Here is a 19523-nt window from a genome sequence, read left to right on the forward strand (position 1 = left end):
GATATTTTCCAGTTCATCCAACTCATTTAAAAAGAAAGTTCAGACTCTCTAAAAGCAGGTTTAATATCTTCCTCTGCAAGTTTCCCAGGATCCAACTTTGTTCTGCCATGTATTTAAGAATGTTTGCATACACCTCTTGAAATCAGGACTCATGGTGGTCTCCTTTCTCTCCCACCCATCTATCACTGCAGCTTCTTTCCAGGTTATTGTGTGATTTTAAAAGCCCTGTGTTAACTCAAATTCAGTGTGAAAACCTGTATGTGTGTGAGTAGGAGTCAGTGGTGTTCTGTCCTTGCTGCTGGTGCCTGTTACTTTGGAGAGCACAAACCCCCATCCCTGACAAGTAACGTGCCCTTGGGAGAGATCCTGCCCATCCCAGACATTCCTAAAGGCACGTGTGTGCCATCGCTGTTGAACCAGCACTGACGTATGCTAAAATATCCCAGAGCTGTTTGGTTTAGGGCACACACAAAAACCTGGCTTGGCACCGTCCCACTGCTCTTCTCCTGCCTTGCAGCAAGGCTCAACTGCCTCAGGGGGATGGAAAATGATGGAGAGGATTTGAGGATTCGTGCAGGGTGCCCACATTCCGTGTGCTGTGGGAAGGCTGCTCAGCTGCGCCGTGGGAGATGGAGACTGCTGCCTTGTGTGGCAGTGACTGGGATTATCTCAGATCTGTGGGAAGTTCTCTCTTGTACCATTAGGTTATTGTTTCTTTTGCTTTCTCCTTTTTGGGCTGCTTTATTCTGCCCGAGTAATTAATTATTTCTGGGATCATAGGCAGATTGAGGTTGCAGTCCTTGTTATGATGCTGTTAGAGCAGGGAGAAGACGAGAGGAGAAAATGTGGATGGAGAAGATGACAGAAATAACAGATGCAAAGGAGCAGAGGCATAAGATACAGCAAAAAATCTGCAACAAGTTTGTCAGGTCACCTCAAATGTGATCTGAGGTGTAAAAAACTGCTGTCCCTGTAGCTAATGTTTGGTCCTCTGATTTTTTAATGTACCTTGGAAATCACTGTGAGTTACCTAAAAGCATTGGCTAGACTTCTGTTACATAAAATATTGCCTCCTTACAGCATGAAACCTGAGAGAGGAGTGTGCAGATAGGGAATGCTCCTGAATGACTCTGTGGTGGTTTTGGTTGCTGTGGTGATTATCCATCTGTTTAAATACTTTATACGGGAGATTCACAACTCATTTATCATGGAGAAGATTTTCTTAAGTTATGAGAAACACAGCATTATGCCTGATTCCTGTAATTTTTCATACTTGATTACCAAAAAATTCCACATATTTGCCATGGCATAAGGACATGGTGTATTATTTAGGTGTAGAGAGTATGGCAGAGGGTTCTGTGTTTACCACTATCCCAGTAGGCCTGGAACATTGGCACACGTGTGGTGGTTGTGTAGTTGGAGAGTCTGACTGCAAACACTTCATTAGGGACCTCCTCTAATGAATCCTCAGTCTGAAGCAGTTACACAAAATAATTTTTACAATATTTTTACCAAGTCTGATAGGAGAAGAATCAGTGAGCACAACATTTTATGTATCTGTATCTTACCAACAGCTTGTAATGCATTTAATTCTTAATAATGAATATTCTTAATGTGATTTTGTTTTTCTTGACAGTTCCCTTCTCCATGGCACAACATGGCAGATCTTCTTAGGCTTTGAAGACACTCAGGAAATGACGTATTTGGTTTTTTTCAAATGATGTATCTGCTTTTCCATTCACGCCCATGTTGTGATTTTTTTAATCTTGTCTTTCTGCAGAAGATGATTTGAATTTTCTTTCTAATTAATACCAATTTATAAAACTAAGTCCTCATAAAAGATACTTTTTTCACTTTAAAAGACTATCAGGAGAGACAAAATACTGCATTCAAACTACCACCTTAAAGCAGCATACGTGTTCTGACTTACAACAGAAGCAAGAATTGCTCAACCTAAACTGTCCAAGCTGTTCTTGTAACTTTAATTTACCAGTAAAAGATTTCTTTTTTTGCTTGCTTATGTGGCAGCTTTTCAATTCCCCCCCTCCTTGGCAGTGTGCTGTATTGCCATTCCCTGTCACTGGTGACTTAGACATACTAGTGTATATTTTTCGTGTCAGAGGTTACACTGTTTGCTTTTATGACTAATGATGTAGACCTGGGGAGCCACATATCTAAGCACCGTTGAGGAAATATCTAGACCTCTGTTAAAGTGTAATCCCTTTCTGGGCATGCCTGTATAGGAGAGTGAAGACAGCTCAAAGATCTCTCTGCCCATGCTCCCCAATGGCTGAAGCCAAGCCACTTCCACCTTAGGAGTCCTTTAGCTCAGCTCTCTGAGGATGTGCCTATGGACACTGGGAGCACAGCATGCCAGAGAGCCACATTTGCTGCAGAACAGATAAAGTGATTTGGGGAAAATATAGCCTAAAGAATAGCTGTCTTTAAAACTAAAATGTAAATGTAATTAAATGTAAATGTAACTAAAACTAAATGTAAACAAGAGCAGGTTTCAAGCATGCACAGCAAATAAGGCCAGTATATGATTTAATGGATCAAGTCCCTCTCAGGTCTGGTACTGAGTGAATTTTGCCCACAATGTGTTTACATTACACTTCAGACAGGTATCAGGGTTTACTTGCTTGTACTTGGTGTCTTACGGTTCTTGGTGTGGGAGCTCCTGACGTGCTGTGATCCCTCAGCTGTATAAGAGAAGCCATAATTGAGTCTTAGACACTGAGGTATTTATAATCACTTTGAAACCTCAGAGAGAACAAACAGTTAGAGGTTTATAGGCAGTCATCATCTTTATGAAGTGTTGGATCTATTTCTGCGTTGTCTGCAGAACCCTGCTGAGAATCTCTGTGTCCTGCTCATTGGAAAGCTGCAAACCCAGCATGGGCTCTAGTTTTTTCCAAGGATGTGCGCATACATCTCTTATAAATAAGTGGTTATGGTTGTTTCATTAGACCTCTAATAACATCTCTATTTTATTTTCCTTTCAAAGATGTTTATTCGGTGTTGACACATATTTATAATATCATCTCAACAGTAAGAGTCTATCCTGTCAGATTTACAGCTATTATAAAATATGATGCTATCTGCATACAAATGGATGATGGGAGCCCTACAGACATTTCCCCTATTATTACTGCCTAAGGAAGCAATAAAAATTTAACATTTACCATTGGGAAACACCTGCAGAGATTAAATTAAAACTAGATTATATGCTTATCAGTTATATGTTACAAAAGCAAACTCTTTGGAGATTAACATAAAAACCATTGTTATCAAAATCTTATTAAAAGCTTCGCTTAATATGATCCATTTTGCACCTTGGCTGCACAAATGTTCCACGTGCGTGACTTGCTGAGTCTTTGTGCAGCTGGTTGGGGGAGAGGCAGGGCAGCTTTGCTATCACCTCAGCAAATGATATTTGGATTTGTTGTTAAAAGCAGGTACCGTTTGTCCTTCTCCCTCTGATCCTGGCCGCTCTCTGAAGGGCTCTCCACACTGCACGCTCTGTTTCTTGAGCACGGCGCCAAGGCAGGCTCCCGGCTTCCTCATGGAGTTCAGTGGGAGTTACTCCGGAGAACACTCGTCCTTCCTGCTGAACTCGTTCCTTATTATGGTCAGCAGGACCAAGACAAGGGATTTGAAGAGGGTAGAAGTCGAGAACAAGGAACTGTTGTTGCTGCTAAGCAGATGGTCTCGTGCTTAGTTTGTGCAGCCGTTGGTAAGTTGCAAACATGCTGCAGAAAAGAGACCTGGGAGGCAATTGGGCTGGACTTGATCTCTGACCTGGAAATTCAAAAAACTCTGGATTTGAGCTTTGCTGCCACCAATGAGAAGCTTAGAGTGCAGATAATCTAAGTGCATTGGCTCAAAGAAGAAACCCATCAGCACAGATCTGACCTCTGCCCGATTTGCACACACAGTGGTTAGGGTTTATTTCTCCACCAGGTATTACAGTGACCCCTTTTACCCCAGGCATTAGAAGCAACCTGCCTTGGGCATATTCCAAATTGTGTATGGGAGGGTACAACTCAGCAACAGCCACATCCTGAATTACTTACATGAAGGCCCAGGCCAAACCTACTGAATTTGGTGTATCTGAGGAGTGTGAAATTGAGATCATTGTTTCTGTGACTGTAAAATAACTTGAGTCATGTAGTTTATCAAAGCCAAATTCTGAAGGGAATTAGAGAGTATAGACCACGGTTTCCTCAAGACATTTATCCTGAAGATAAATTTCATGTAGGGACCCCTAGGACATTTTGTCTGACCTCTTACCATCTCCTCTGTTGTGTTGGCACAGACAGTTAAGTGAATCAGGGGAGTGGGGGAATCCAACTTAAAAAAAACCCCAACAATGACTTAGGTTAATAAAAATAGACAAAATAGTGCATAGACCCCTGAAGTGGGGGATGCAGAGGCAAAGTGTAGCCAAAGATTAGGGGACTAGAAATAGCTGAAGCTTCCTTTGCAGGGAAAAAAAAATGTCTGTGCAACCATGGCCTAACATTTTAAGTAATAAGAGTTTGCTGGCCCAGCTGATTTTCACTGAAATAGGTTAGGGACTGCTCAAACAAGTATATCCAGATCAGAGGGGTGGTAACCTATTGCTGGGCAATGCTCACCAGCCTCTGGGCAGACTGGGGGAGGACTGTGCTGTCAACACAGCTGGATTTGGGAGGAGACACATGTCCACAGACTGACTCCCAGCACTGTCACAGCCTAAACCAGTCTTGCTGTGAGCCTCCCTCCCAGAGCAGCAGCTGTAACCTGCAGTTTGCCTTCCCCTGTGCCTGCAGGGATGGGCTGTACATTAGCATTTTTATAATAAGCTTTCTTTCTACGGGAGGTAATGATCAGATCTGGTAACTTCAGCAGAAGCCATGGGTGCATCCCAAGACTGTGTGGGAGCCTGCGTTCTGTCATTTTACTTGGACAAATTACTGTATTTAACTTGGAAAGGCCTCCTCATATCTCTTGCTTGGCTTTCAGGATCTGAGCAGAGTGAATTGCAGACAGGGGGATTTAAGATTTCATTTTTCAAAAATGACATGCATTTTTCTATGTACATACCTATAGCCAAGATGTAGAAACTACTTAACTGTAGTCTGAATTTTCCATCATCATTATGCTAAATAATTCACTTCTCCTGCCACTAGAGGTATAACATTCACTTGAACAAATACCAAAGGAAACATTTAGTTGGAAACCTTGCCCATATAAATATTTCATTTTTCAAACAATGTTTTTGATCTGGGTTTTTTTGGAGGCCTCAGCCTACTTTGCCCACTCCTGTTGGGCAGTTTTTCTTTTATTGAACTACAGCTGGCTACTCCTGAGATGAAATGCCACTTTGTGATTAAAGAGTACAGAATTGAGTGCTCATTTAAACTGCATAAAAAGCTAAATTACAGTATCAGTCATCGTATCAATCATCTGTGACTGCCTTATATGCAGGCTTGTACCAACACATTTGTAAGTCTCATTCCACATCAATTCTGGTGCAAATTTACATTTATTCTAAAATGCAAACATAACAAAGTTTATTTTAAATGAATTTCCTTTTTTTTTTTTGGTGTAATGACCGACTCTAAGATATAACCACCCTTCTGAAACACATCAAAATGCCGTGGGGACAAGGACAGCAGTGAAGCTCCCAGATTTCCTCTGGCACTGGCAGGACAACCGATGCAAAACCTGGGGTTTAATTGCAGACCTGTGGTGCCTACGCGGTCTGAGTGCAGCCCAAGGGATGGCTCAGCTCAAGGGTCACGGCTTCTAAGTAAGGGGGTCTAAATTACACCTAACTGCAACCCGGGGGGGGGGAGTCTGTTTGAAGTTTGTAACCTTTCTTTCACGATTTCCTGCCGCGCTCAGCGGCAGGCTCTGCCCGCTGGGTGCTGCCTGTGCAGTGGTTGCTGTGGGAACTCCCCGCTGTGCCATCACCATCCCTCCCGCTGCCATCGGCATGGCCCGCTTCGCTTCCCACTGCATTTCCACAGGCTGCTTTCCACCTCCTCCTCAGCTCTGCCCGAGGAGCGCAGCCCAGCCAGGCACCAGCATGCCAGCTCGGGAGGGAGCGTGGGGAAAGCCAGGTGACGCCAGTCCAAGCTGCAAATCCACGTGGAAAATGAGCCCTGAAAGCAGCCTTCCTTCCATGTTCTCCCTGCAGGACTGCACCTGATGCACCCACCTCGCTCCAGGGAGAAATGGGAAGAAGCAGGAAATTCCACCATGAACGCTGGAGGAAGAGATCTCTTCCACTGCTTTTGGAAAGTTTAGTTATTGTTATTTGGGGTAAAATTGCAGTTTTCAGAAGATAAAAATAAAGGCAGGGTGGGTAGGCTGAAATGTGTGTTTTAATTTAGAGTCTCTTGCACTGCAGCACGGCAACTCCATGTTTATAGGCACTGTGCTACATGTCACAGGAAAATTATTTTGGAGAGAAAATATTGAAACAAGATACCAGATGTTCTCGGAAGTTTTCCTTTTCCTCTAAAATGAAATTTTGATAAAATTATTGATTACTTGAAGCATTTCATTACAGTAAAAGTGGGCTTTTGCTGGGAAAGGTGTTTCCAGCATAAGTGAAGCACAGATCCTCATAAAACTCCTAGTCCAGTGCAGCCCTGGGTCACTCCTTTCCCCATGACTACACTAGGAGCACAGTTTGGTATAGACCACATACATATTGCACTTGGTGTAGTCTTATTTTTAGCTTCTTTGTACTTTTTTGTAGTAATACTTATAAGTTCGCCAAAGTCTTATTACTCTCACAAGAAATATTTTACTATGACAAACAGCGTACAGTTGGGAAACTCTGGATTATACTATGATAAAAGTGGATAATACCACTGAAATTATAGCAATGGAAGATAAAATCAGACCCACAGAATTCATTGAAAACAACAGCACTGCTGTCTGACCTTAGTTCTGTCCTCTATACAGTCATTAGCAAGACCGTGCTGTTTATTTACAGCTTCCCCCTATTGCAGACCCAATCTTAGCAGTAAATTCGATTGCAAAAGTATTTTCACTGAAGCAGTTGTGTTTAGAATAACATTACCAACATGCTTTCTCTCCAAAATCAAGGAAATTGGTGGCAACTTTGTATGCTTTGTCCACAGTTTTGATAACTCTTCCCAATGATACAGTTTACAGTCAAGTTGACCTTTATGGGTTTCACAGCTAAGGCAACAGTTACATAAAAAGGATGAATGAGCAACAACAAAAGAGGAAGGCTGGGATCATATAATCTGAACACCAGAACTGCCTGCATTTATACTTTACTATTTCAGTAAAGAAGGCAGCACTGGAGAATGGTTAAAGCTCGTGGCTTTAAGTAAGGAAATGGAGGTTCTGCTCTCATTTCTGCCTTTTATTCCCTGTATTGCTCTGTGTAAGTAATGTAAGATCAGACTGCAAAAGTCACCTAACTTAAATAAAAAAAAAAATCAAACTTGTAACTAATAGTCAAAATTATGCCGAGTGATGAAGAAAAGGGGGCACACAGCAGTCAAGGTGATTTTCAATGACAAAAGTGCCTTTGGCTCCTACTGATTAGATGTTGATTTCTCCCTCAGTGAATGCGAATAAAATACTCACACCATGTGAAGCACGTTGGATGTGAGTTGGTTTATATGACTGTTAAACAGTTGGGATTAATATTTGTCCCAAAATATTGGCAACTAGACAAGTAACAGGAAAGCATCACTTGCTCAGTCTTATTCATTGTTTATGCTCCCCTCTTTAGTTTTTGCTGAGATACAAAAGGCTCAATTTTCACACAAAGTAATAATTTAATTATTACTAGAGATGTCTGACATGCCTGTAATTATGGTTGGTAGAAGGGTTTCAATTTGTTAGGATCCTAAACCAGATCTGGGCTCATCTGGAAAGCTTCTTCTTGTCTGGTGATGCTCAGTTTTAACTGGACCTTCTTTCCTTTCTCTGCAGGATTTTGGGGTGGACACCTGGGATGGCTAAAGCCACTGGATAAAATTTGGGTCCCCTTGAAGGAGCAGCAAATAGTCCCTAGCCTTTGAGGCCAGAAATTCATACTTTCTTCACTGAGTTCTCAAAAATTGTCCCTCTCTCCCAAGATTCGGAAGGAAAGGGATCCTGTTGGAGAAGCAGCAGGTTGGCCTCGATGCCACTCAAGCCCTCAGAGTTTTTGCTCAGCTGCTGTATTTGAGGCCTGCCTACTTCTGATTATAACCATTCTTAAAATATCTTCAGAACTAACAATGTGGGGTATTGGCACATGTAACTCTGCAGGGCTTGCTGAAACAGTTTGTTTATAGTTTCATTGACCTTAGCAGCAGTAAACAATAGGGTTTCCAGAGGGGACTGAGTTTCTCTGTATGTTTGTTGGGCCAATTCTTGGTTCAGGATTTTTTTTCCACTCTTGTCTGTCAAAATTTTGGCCTATGTAACACAGTGGTGACTGATGCTGAAATCCTCTGATGTCTTTTGGAGATGCAGTAGAAGCAATTTCCAGCCCATGTCACAGGAAATTTGCATGTTCCTATGAATAAAAATTAAGATGAAAGCAGGGTGTGTGGGAAGACTTGGTAGTGACAGAATCATTCCCAGCTGCTTTCTTGGTTGGAAAGTAATCACAAAATGAGGATTTTTACCACACCTGTTTAGGTCGTCATAGGTAGATTGTGGCAGGATGTGGCCACTGCCTGCTGCCTTGCTGAGTTATGTGTATGTTCTGTACCTCTGGAAAACTAATGATTAGGCTCTGACGAGAAAGCAAACCTCAGTAAGAAAGAACAGTAAGTAAACCCCTACAGTCCACTGTCTGCAGAGTCCCATTTCTTAAATGGGCTGGCTTTGTTTTAATGGTGTTAAGGCAAAGTTCCACTTAGAGAGAGAAAGCAGAGCGTAGCCCCAGCCTCTGAAATCAGATAGCACTCTTTGCCTATCTGCTGGGAAAGGAGCAGCTGAGGATAATGCTTGCACACAGGCAGCTCTGTATAGTGTTTCAAGGAAAGCTTTGAAAAAGATAAGATTCTCATTTTGTACTTTGGCAAAGAGCTGCACTGACTGGAGGAGTCTCCATGTTACACTAACAGCAGGTACAGCAGTTTTCTGGGGTGTTGCTGCAGCACTGCCCTACCTTGTTTTATGGCCCTCCCTGTTTGCCACATCACCAGCTCCTTGGGAGCTGGGGGTGCTGTGGATATGCTAGTCCTGGAGCCTGGAGGCCAAGGGTCCATGGGACAACTTTCTGAGACTGCAAGCAATGGGAATTACGAGCCCAGACAGACAGCCTTTAGTGCTTTTGCTTGAAAATAGTAAACGTGTAAGAAAAATATTAGGGTTGTATCTGGTATGCAGCAACACTTTAAATTTGAACTTACTTACCTTCTAAGTGCTCCACATATCCCTTATTTGACCAGAGGTTTGCAAACGTGGCCCTAGGAGAGTTGCAGGGGTAACTGGCTGGCAGCCTGGGACTGCATTTAATTAGCAAGGAATGCACTGGCCCCCACATCATTCCCTGTAGGAATCGCAACCCACATGGCTACAGGTGCTGTCCTGTTCCTCAGGTCCAGGGACTGCCCCTCCTCAGGCAGAAGTGCTGCATGTTGCAGCTTGTGCTGCATTTGGAAAAGAATATGTTTGGATGTCACTATCAGGACAAAAGTCTTTCTATTTTCTGTTTTTTCTCTGCCAGTGATGGCAGGCTATATCGTTGGTTTTAGGGTCCTGTTGCCCTTTTAGTCTTATTACGGATGAACTCCTAGTTATCAAAACCTTGGTGGATTCACATTTTTAATGCCTCTTTTATTGACCATTTTGGGGCAGCTGGGCCTGACTCTGACTAGGCATCAGCTGCTGATATTCCTGAGTTCATCTGGAGTTTCAAGTGATTGATACCTCAGAGAATTAAGCTCAAAGTGCACCAGGCGAGACTGCCTAGAGCTAAAATACCCACAGTCAAAGCCCATTAACTGAAACGTCTGTGTTTCACTAAAATACTCCTTGGAAAGCTGAGGCTAATTTTTCCTTTGTTTCCACCATTCTGAAGTGTGCCTCAATGCACTGAGATGTAATACATTGTTATCATGTTTGGGTTGTTGTTTGGTTTTGTTTGTTTGTTTGCTTGTTTTTGTTTTTTAAAGTAGTCTAATGGCTAAATACTCTCTTCAGTGCTAATTTCCAAATAAAAAAACAAAGCTAACTTCTATTTCTATGGTCATTTTAGCTTTATCAGGTGACTCTCTTTGCCTGGGACACAATTCAGCTAAGCTCTTGTTATGTGTATCAAAGAGTATTTTATGGTTTCAATGGATGAAGTTATGCATTTTCTGTCATGGTGGATCTTCCTAGAGAACAAGAGGAACCTTGTAGAACTGCATTTCTCTCTGTGCTTGTTTTCCTTTTGATCTACACTTGTTTTTTTTCACAATGTTTCAAAGGTTTGTTTCTTTTTTTTGCCTCTATACATACATTCTCCTGCATTTTAATTTCTCTCTTGTCTGTGTTCCTTAACATGTGTGAGTGCTGAGAAGACCTGAGCAACTGGAGAAGGGCAAAGGGGCTGTGAGCTCTTAGTAGGAAACTCCAAGGCATTACACTGAGAAACCCTTGAAGGACACAGTCCAGTCTCAGTGACTCTCTCCCCAGGAGACCCACATTAGTAGGGGTGCTGAACAACTCAGGACCCCCCTGCCTTAGTGTTAGTGTACCACTTGCCTCATATTTTTTGTTTTATTGTGCTCCAAAGCTGAGAATACAAGGGCTGTGGAAACCTCGAGTAACCGGTACCTTACCACACATTTTCACTTGCTAGCCTGTCACTAGGCTTTTGTGGTCCTCCCTCTGGAATTTTTAATTCTGTTTCATTTCTTGTATATATGTAAGGTTGTGCCCAGCACCAATCACCCACCATGTCCTTTTCTCTTCCCCCTTCTCTGCTGCTTTCTCCTCTCTTTCTTTTCTGTGTTTCTGCTGGATGATAAAACAAGGGAGCTGGATGTGTGTGTTGGGATAAAAAGGGAGATTGCATGGGGAGATGGAATGGGGGAGAAGAGGGGGTAAGAGACAAGCTGCCTGTCCCTGGCTTGGTGGTGCCGTGGAAAGTGTGTTGTGTAAGGCTGGTGAAGTGTTGGGGTGATGAATGAGCATGTTGTGACATGGGAAACAGCACAAACTCCCAGTTCAGTTGAATTTTCCTTGCAAACACAATGAGTTTGGCTGAATAGGGAATAGTTGAAGTTTGAAAATGTTTGGAAGAGAATTTGCATTATTACAGCCTTGTTTTTTTTTTAATAAAAGAGTGGGCATAATCATATTTGGAAATTCTTGTCCTTTATATGAACGTTGTGTATAAAATCTTTTATTTTAGTTACTATTTTTTAAAAATTAAATGGAGTGACTTCAGGGTGGAGTTTCTGGGTTTTCTCTTTGTTTGTTTTTCCTTGCTGTCTGAGGTAAATTGTTACTTTTACTTGGCTATGGAGAACAGTTGTTTGGTTGCCTTGCCTTTCTTTTTTTGTAGAAAGTACCAAATAATTATTTGGGACTGACAAGCTTTTTGGCCAGTAATGGAGGCAGCTGCATTTTCTAGCCTTTAAATATGAGATAAAAGCTACAATTAAATCCCAAAAGATAGGACTGAAATCTTCCTTGGTTTAACCTGAAATTTGCACTTCACTAGCTAATGCAATATTCTTTCTCTGCACAATTATAAGTGTGGTTGCTCTGGGGAAAAGGAGGGGGAGGGTTGAATTGCAAAGCTCTGCCAGAAGCATCTCCTGCCCTCACAGGAAGTCTGCTGGAAGATAGAGCTGGGCAGGAGAATGCAGAGAACCGTTTGCTGCTCATTACTGATGTGCAACACTCCGGCTCATGGCTCAGCACTGAACAGGAACTGCCACACTGTTTCCAGGAACAGCCAGCAGCAGATGCTTAGCGAGGGAGAAAAAGGCCACGTACAGAATCATCTTGAATTGGTGCCTCCTCCCAGCTTTGGGATCTGCTGAGTAAGGGTTTGAAAACCCCAAAGTTTCACCAAAGCTACAGTGTTTATTTGCTGTTGATCACACTGTCCCACATGGATTTTTTTAATGCCTTTTAAAATCCATTTTCAGCCTCCACAGCCTCCTGAGGCACTGACTGCCACAAGGCAATTATGGACGGTAGGAAAGAGTATTTCCTTTTGGGTGTGTTTGTTTTAAACCTGCTGCTAAATGCCTTTGTTGGATGCCCCCTCAGCTTTTGTACTGCAAGTGAAAGTGAACAATTATTCTGCATTTACCTTCTCCTTTCAACATTTTAAACACTGCCAAGATTTCTCTCTGCAGTCACCTTTTTTTTCCAACTTGAAGAGCCTTTGTCTATTTAAGTTCTTCTTGTAGTGAAACTGCTGTCCTGTATCTCAAAAAAAAAAAAAAAGTGGGCTTTTTATTACTCCTCTCTTCTTTTTCCTCTCAGACGAAAGTGTCAAGAAAACTCTGTACAGGAATGCCATAGTTAAAAGTTTTTTTGTGCTTCTTTGTGCCAAAATAATTACCTTTTGGCTCTTGGAAATTGCCAAAAGCTTCTGAAGAGAAGAGGAAACTTTGTTCCTGTAACCCCCTCTGGTCTGAGGTTGTGTTTGTACCCAAAACTAGGTAAGAGCATGCAGCAAGTAAACAGAAGAAGCATCTGCGTTTGAAGTTCTTCTCTGCTGCCAACAAACCTTCAAATTTAATACACAAAAATTGAGTCAGTGTAAGGAAGTGACAAAACTGGGACCTGAGAGATCAGGAAGTTCAGTAATTCAGTCTGTACTGAGCAAGGTCTGCAGCATTAACAGGAACACAGAGAGCAGGGTTCTTTTATTCTACTTAGTTCAGAATAAGCACAAAACCTTCTATTGTGCCTAAATCTTAAGAGACAGAGGCGTAGAAGAGAGAGCACATTTTAATTTTATATTTATATGTTCCTATCTGGCATAAGTACCCCATGTGAGAGAGGCAAATGCAAATGTCTTCAGATCCAGGCACAAGCATCTGCAGGGAACATCTTTCTGCCCTTTGTCTGGCAAAGTCACACAGCTCTTCCACCCTGTACCTTTTTGTCCTACCTCGTCGCATTCGAGCTGACTCTTCAAGGCTCTGCTCACCTATTTCTTGCTTGCTGTTGTGTCTCAGTTCTTTGGATTTCCCATCTGCTCTGTGCTGCTGGCAATGCTGCAGCACTGTGCTGTCTGCTCCTGCCATCTCTTCTTTCCATGCCACCACACAGAGAGCTGCTCTTACAAGATGGGGTTGTGTCCCTGCCTAAGGTCCTCCTGGAAACTTGTTTCTTCCGAACATCTCCCAGACACCTCAGGAGATGAGTTTTCACTTCCTCTTCCTCATTATTTATCTAAAAAAAATATAAATATTAAAGAATAAGAAGATCTTTGTTTTATTCTCATATGCACTTGCTTTTTGCTGAGTTTCCTACCAACCTCACCACTGCTGCTTGGGCCTTTTCCTCCTGTCCTGCCTTTCTGTCTTGTTACCACCCACTCATTAGATCATGGCTGAAATTAGCTTGTGAGAACTGCAGGGCAGGACTGATTCCTCTCATCTCTGCAGAGAGGGCTTGGCACAGTTTTAAATGGTTTTGAAAAAATAGTGAAAGCAACAAAATAAGCACTTGTGCAGCTGGTGAAACCAAGGTAGGAAGGCCAGGAAGATGCTGGTGAAGGTTTATAACAGAGCCAGCAAGTGCTCACATGGCACCAAAGCTAGTGTTCCAAGTGAATAATTCTGTCTGTTCTTTTGACAGTCTTTGATGACAAATAGTCTTTAGGATTAAATATGGGATTCCTTTGGGAGGAAAAAAAATATTTTGTGAAAACTGTTTATGGCAAAATATAATGCTTTTATTGCATAGAGTTTTCTGTGGTAGCTAAGGGTTGCTTTTGGGAACTGAATAATGATAAATATACTCATGCCACGGAAGTGTTCAGTTTCAATAAGATGATGATGATCTGTTAAGGACATGTTGGAAATGTTAATATTCATCCTTAAATAATACATCACATTTCTGGTTTGGGACCAGTAAGTTATTTTAGGTGCCCTCAGCACAGAGTTAACATCCCATGGAGTGTTGTCCCTCAATATTTAGGAGACTGTCTCTAATTTTTTTCTTGTGGGACACACAAGGTGCTATGCCAGTGGGTGTTCCCAGTGCAGTGAAATGATGCTGAGAGGTGAGAGGTGACCTGCAGAGCTGAAATTGGAGGGCTGAGGCTCCCTCAGGATTCCAGCAGGGCCCGGTCCGCTTTGGATCAGGCACAAGCAGGATGTGGAGTGCACAGTCAGGTTAGATAAACCTTCTCTGTGGGAGATACTTTGAACTCTGTAAGGGAGAATTTCTGTTGCAGGCAGGCCACATATATAGTAAAAAATCATAACAGTGTCCAGAAATGAAACAGCCAAATGTGGCTTTCGCTTTATGATGAATCCTGACAGTTCAGAGCAGGTCCCCAGCCCACATGAGTATTCTTTGTCATAAAATAAGTGTTGATAGGGAATAGATGAAGCAGTGTGAACTTCTCACTCGGTGGCACAAATCTGTGTAGCCTAGCCCAGGAAAATGACTCTCCTAACCAGTCCCCGTTGGCTCCAGTCTATTTAAAAATGTGTATTCTCGGGTTTCAGTTCTGGTAACGATACACTGCTTTTATGACTCTTCCTCACAGAAACCCAGGCAGAAGGATGTAGTTTTCCTCCAAAGTGGTAATTTTTAGTCTGTCTTTATATTTTGCCTTGTGGAATATAATAAAATCCGAATCCTGCTACTTTGCGCATCCATTTAATTCATATTGTTGCTTTCCACGTGGGTAATACTCTGGATTTTTTTTTTTTTTAATGCTTTTCATCCAAAGATCCCAAGCTGATTTGGCCTGATTCCCAGGTACAGCTTAGCAACACTTAGCATAAGACCAGTAAAAGGAAGTAACTGGGAATTTCACGCAGTTCTTGGCTGGCTGTCAATTCAAATGCACCTTCAGGTCAGAGCATCCCTGGCCTGAGAGCCCCTGCTTCCAGTGGCTGTGACTGACTGCTGTAAGGCTCCTCTCTCGGCCACAAATCCCTCTCCCTTTCCTTTCTCTTACCCCCCAGAACAAGCTCTGCTGTCTCCCAGCATTTATGAAGACAGATGAGAAATCTTTATGTGGGAAGAACTTGGAAGGGCATCCGGGGGCTTGGGGCTGGGGCACCCACCCCATTAATCTGATATTATTTGCTGTTTCATCACAAAGATGCACTTATCTGAAGCACACATTTTCAGTTCTGTATCTCCCTGCATAGGTATGTGTACAGTTTTAATTTCTTTTTCTTGTATTCAGGTTTAGAGTAACTCAATTCTTCAGTCTGCTAAATTTACCAAGACGGTTTCAGTTTCTTTTTCAGTAGCCAGAATGTTTTTCAAAGTTTTATTCCGAATGTTGTTTCTTCTCTGGAGAGACTCTTGGACTTTGAAACCTATTCTCATATGGAAAGCCTTGCCTGTCTGGAAATCTGTTCCAGCTTGCTTTGCTGTTCAAAGTGCTGCTTCGTGGAATCACTTTATGTCTCCTCAGAGATGTTTTGTCAGAATTTTGCTTATCTACTATTATTGCAAAACAGTCCCCCATCTTAGGCAACCAATCACTTCCTCAACCCATTCTCATAGATCTTTAAAGCAAAATGGAAATGAAAATGTGCCTGCTGTTACGTAGGCTGCGGTGATCTGGCTTTCACCTTTGGACCGTGGGCAGTGTTAGCTGGGATTGCATAAAAACCTTGCAGGAAGAGGAAAGGTGCTCTGAACTGTGCACAGCAAGGGGTTAACACACATCTGGGGCAGAGGGGGGAAACCAGGATGGCTGGACTATGCCCCTTTGCTAAGTGGCTGCTTTTTCTGAAGTGCATGGAAGACAGATGAGAAACCTCAGAGTTGCCTCGGATTATTTTCCTGAGCATACAGCTTTCTCTCTTTGTGGTTAAATATGACAGTTATAGTGTAGTATTTATGCACAGTCAATAAATCAGCAGAAAACCTGCTGCAGTCAGGGGATGTATCTGTAGTCTGTTCCTTATACTTTAGCTGAAAATGGTATTCCTGAATTTGCTGAAGCCTATGCAAAGAAATTCAGGTGCAAATCTCCACAGGAGACTTAAAGTCTGATGGCCCACAGTAATGCAGGGTTTGCTCCTCAGCTTCCATTACTGTCCTTCAAACAGCAAACTCAGACTCCTGAAAGGCAGTGGAGAGGCAGGTTTTGGATCAGGTTCCCAATCTCTTGAGCGGAGTAGTTTCAGAAAGGAGATGGAGTGAGTGAAAGGGGCAGAAATCTTCAAGGGTGAGTCATAATTTTGTGGAAGTTTATAATGTTGTCATAAAAGAGGGGGAAAAAAAAAGAAGGTGCTGCTGAGCAATATCCTGGAAAATACTGGCTTGGGGGTTTTGTTTGTTTGTTGGGTTGGGGTTTTTTTCTGTTTTGTTTTTCCAGAAGGGGCTGTGTGACACACTGGCAGAAGCAGCCTGGCCTTTTCTAGTGTCTGGCTTAAGAGCAGCTAACTGCTGATGGCTGAGAATATTTAACTCTGACACAGCACACCATATCAAAGGACTTGAATTTGCTCAGCTTCTGCCATCTTGAATATAACTGTGAAGGAGTTGTTATTTAGTACAATTTCTTACCTTTCATATAGAGTCCAGCTGCACACAAATTCTTTAAGTAAACTGGGAATTTCACTTTTCTGAAAGGGACAGCACAGATCTGTGGCTGGCTAAGAACTAAAGCCTTCTGAATTCCCACTGTGGCACTGAAAACTGCACCTTGTGTAGTGCCAAACGAGTCCCTTAGCTTTGGCAGCAGCCCCTTTTTTTTGTTACAGGGATCATACCTCCCCAGCTCACAGCATGGATTAATCCATATTTTTGTAGCGATTTAGCAGTGATCATTTCTGCTCTGCCTTGGAGCCTTTTAACTTAAGCAGGTAAGTCATCAGGGCAGCTGTATTACACGACCAAGATAGGGAGCCACAGCAGCTGAGGGAGGTTTGAAGGGTTTAGCTGTTGATCCAGATTTTAAGTAGATAATTTCTGACTAACATATCAAGTGTGCCCCAAATTCAGGTGGCTGATCAGTGCCAAAGCTGAGCATCTTCAGTGCCTAAAGCAGCATGGCCACTGTCTCACAGGTGTATTGCTTGTTCAGGGCAGAAAGCAGCTAGGTGAGAAAAAGGAACAAATGAAGCAATATAAAAGTGTTAAGAAATGAAGGCTGTTAGAGCTAAAATCCTGTTAGAGGCAACAGTTTAGATGTTATAACTGTGTTATGACAAGGAACAGAAAAATAATATTTTATCAGCACAACAGGGAAAAATACCACGGATCCAGCCAAAAATTGACTGGAATTATTACCCCAGAATTATGTTCCTTTTTACTGTGGGATAGAATATCCACATAGCAACTATTTCAAAATATTTAATTATAGGAGAGCTTAATCTGCTGTAGCTGTTGGGATTAATTTCCCCATAGAGACAATTTCTGTAACTATTGCAGTTGAAGAAATGTAGATGAGTGTAATTGCAATTAAAACCCAAGAAAAGTTTAAACTTTATAGAGGTGACAAATGCCTGCCACCACATCTGCCAGGTAGTCAGCACTGCAAACACAAACTCTATGAAGAAGCAATAAAGAGCCACTCTAACTGCATTCATGCACGTTAGCAACCATGGTATCTGTTATTTTCAGGAACAAAAAGTGTCTCATTGAACTAAATATATGTCTTGCATTGTGCCCAGAAGATTGCTAGATTTCAGCTCTTGTGGTGTCCAGCAGGAGCAGGATCCAAAAGCCAAAATCCTCAACAGAGAAAGAGGAACAGTATGTGAACCTTGCCTGCTGCTGCCCTTGGAAAGGTCAACTTCTGAAACAGGAAACAAGAGTTTCATCTTGACCTTTAAATACTGTGTTTGGATGGGAAAGAAGTGGCTTTTAGATATCTGGCAGTCTGGAATGAAAAAAAAAAAAGAAAATGGTGATGGTAAGAACTTGTAATAGTTTAGCATTTCCTACAGCCTGACTCGAGGAGGCTGCAGGACACGGGGCCTCTGGGTTGCCAGCTGGAATTGGCTGAGGTCAGCTGGAGGCAGAAGGGAGTCTCTGATCTCATCAGGTTGACGTGAGAGCAATGCATAGGTGGCCTCACTGAGTTCCCAGTGCGGGACCTGGCAGTGGTAGCTGGCATCTTCTACCAATAGTTCAGTCTCCATTCAGGCCTTTGCAAATCCATTCCTATCCAGGAGTTATCTTTCCAGAGTAACATGGAGCGGTACAAAAATACAGTATCTGCATTTTTATCTTATCTATAGAGATTCAAATCGCATTTGTTTCAGTCTGGCTCCATTCATGTGCACTAATCACTTGCTTAAAAATATTTATCTGTTTATCCCTCCTGGCATTTCTGCTATGATTGTTAAAATTCAGAAACCTTGATCACCACTGCACTCGCACATATGCAGCTTATGGAGAGGGGCTGGATAATGGAATGGAGTCTCCAAGTTTGGCAGGATTTATTTTCAAAATGAGCTGCTTTTCGGCTACTACTTTATCCACTTTTGGTTCAATTGAATTAAATATGATTATGTTTTTATGAAAAATATTTGCAGAATGTTTTTGAAAAGATAAACTTCTTTCTAAAGCCAGTATAGAGACTTTACTGTCCTGTATTCAGGTGTTGGGCTTTTTTTGGTGACAAAATGGATGAATTAAATGAGTTTAGATCTCTGATTATTTTGATCAAGATGCATAATGGTATGTTTACAAACATTCATATTTCGTAATGCTTTGTAATGGGGATGTTAGAATTCACCTGTGGTGTTGTGAAACAACAGTACTGTCCAGGGCTTCACAAACCAGAGTGAGAACCGAAACTGGCCCTGCCCACTGCTCAAATGAACGGCAAAAAAATACCCGGAAAAAGCTAGGTCGGAAGGTATTATCAGTTTCTTTATTATTTTAAAGTAAGATTCATGTTGACAGTGCTGCTTTTGTGTGTTTTGGATTCACTCCTGGAAGCAAACAAGCACTCACGAGCAGACATAGTGCTAAATATTTCCTGAGTTTCCTTCCCCTTATCCAGTTACCATTGCTGGTGCTGTCGGGGCCATCCAGTGCCACCCGCTCGAGGGCTGGGGCTGCCATTTGCTTCCTCAGAGCAGGAGACCTTGAGGAGGAGGCTCAGGGGGGACTTTATCCCTCCCTACAACTCCCTGACAGGGGGTTGTAGCCAGGTGGGAGTCAGGCTTTTCTCCCAAGTAACCAGTGATAGGATAAGGGGACATAGTCTTAACCTGTGCCAGAGGAGGTTTAGGTTGTACATTAGAATTTCTTCACAGAAGGGATGATTTGACATTGGGATGGGCTGCCCAGGGAAGTGGTGGAGACACCGTCCCTGGAGGTGCTTAAGGAAAGACTGGACATGGTGCTGGATGCCATGATCTAGTTCACATGGTGGT

The sequence above is a fragment of the Manacus vitellinus genome, unplaced genomic scaffold (assembly GCF_001715985.3).
Source record: "Manacus vitellinus isolate BGI_N305 unplaced genomic scaffold, ASM171598v3 scaffold_19_pilon, whole genome shotgun sequence".
NCBI lineage: Eukaryota > Metazoa > Chordata > Aves > Passeriformes > Pipridae > Manacus > Manacus vitellinus.